This window comes from Chionomys nivalis, chromosome X (genome assembly GCF_950005125.1).
Source record: "Chionomys nivalis chromosome X, mChiNiv1.1, whole genome shotgun sequence".
Lineage (NCBI taxonomy): Eukaryota > Metazoa > Chordata > Mammalia > Rodentia > Cricetidae > Chionomys > Chionomys nivalis.
This window is the reverse complement of record NC_080112.1, coordinates 98,568,633-98,570,007: the sequence shown is the minus strand read 5'-3', so window position 1 is coordinate 98,570,007 and position 1,375 is coordinate 98,568,633.

The window sequence follows — 1,375 nt, the reverse complement described above, 5'->3', positions numbered from 1 at the left end:
TTTCTCTGTTTTTTCTGTAACTTGCCAATGTGATGTGCTCACCAAAGTATCTGAAGTCTCTTGATTTACGGCTCTCATTGTTTTATTATTATATGGCTTCATGGAACTGTTACCACTTTGGAACATGGTATCTTGGGGACCCCTGAGTCTGTGTTCCTCGTGGCCACTCCTATTTGGCTCTAAAATATACTATCTCTTCTGTTGGTTTGAGTTTAGAGCCGATTCTTTCATCAGCACTAACAAGCTTTTAAACTCTGAAAGCTCAACTTGCTTCTGTACTGCGGCATCATGTGGCTCAAATAACTGACTTCATGGGAAAGCCTCTCACATACACAAGGGGCCCTTAGGGGAGCTCCAGCTGCTCTGTACATTTCAAACTTCCAAAATAGTGGTGGCTTAAGAGGATCTATATTTGTATTATCACTGAGCAGCAGAAACAGGTGGCGGAGTTATTTGCTTCCCCATATGAACTCTTTCATCCACCTCTTGTTTCTCAAATGAAAACAGATCTTTTTCTATTTTCTAATGACAAACAGGATGCAGGCTGACAATAGCAGCAAGAAGAATTAAGGAGTGAGAAGGGACAGCGTGGACAAATGGTGAAGAGAAATAGCAGAAATCTCTCTCTCTTTCCCTTGCGACCTCATTCCCTGGGCCCTGTCTTTGCAGTATCTGTATAGGACTGCAAGGGAAGTGGGAGACTTTCGGGTCTTGGGGGTGGGGAGGTGGAAAGTCTTGGGGAATAAGAAATAAAAAAAGGAATAGAAATTCTAGGAAGGTAGAGTATACTTTTAGTGTCTCCAGTGGGAACAGAAAGGATTAACGAAGGAGAGGTGGGGAAAGGCTCCTGGGCTCCTGATGGAGTGCTGTTGGGTTAATTGAAAACCTAAGCTTACTGATAATACAGACTTCACTGAACAAAGAAAGCGCTGGCATGCATTTGTTACCATGGAATCAGTCCCAATCTTCTTTTCCACCTGAGTGTCGTCTCCCTGTTGCCTTAGTAGCAGACAAATGTGTTACTAGGCAAAAAAAAAAAAAAAAAAAAAAAAAAAAAAAGCAAAAAAGCAGTGCCTGCTCTGGATTTTAAGTGGTTTTAATGAGCTGGCTTAAGGCAGAGGCTAAAATAAAGACCACAGCAAATCCGGGACTGCACAGCTGCATTTCAAATTAGAAATGTATAGTGAAAATAAAAGAATGGCTTTTGGGAGAGGTAGCTAGTAAGGGGACTGAACTCAGGTTTGGGCACTCAGAGCAGGATAGCCTCCGGCCCAGGTAAAGAGGAGAAGTGCTCGCTGCAAATCAGGGTGAAAGTAGGAACCACTTGCAAAATTCTGGAATGGAAAAGATGTGGGAAATGGATGCTGCAGCTGGC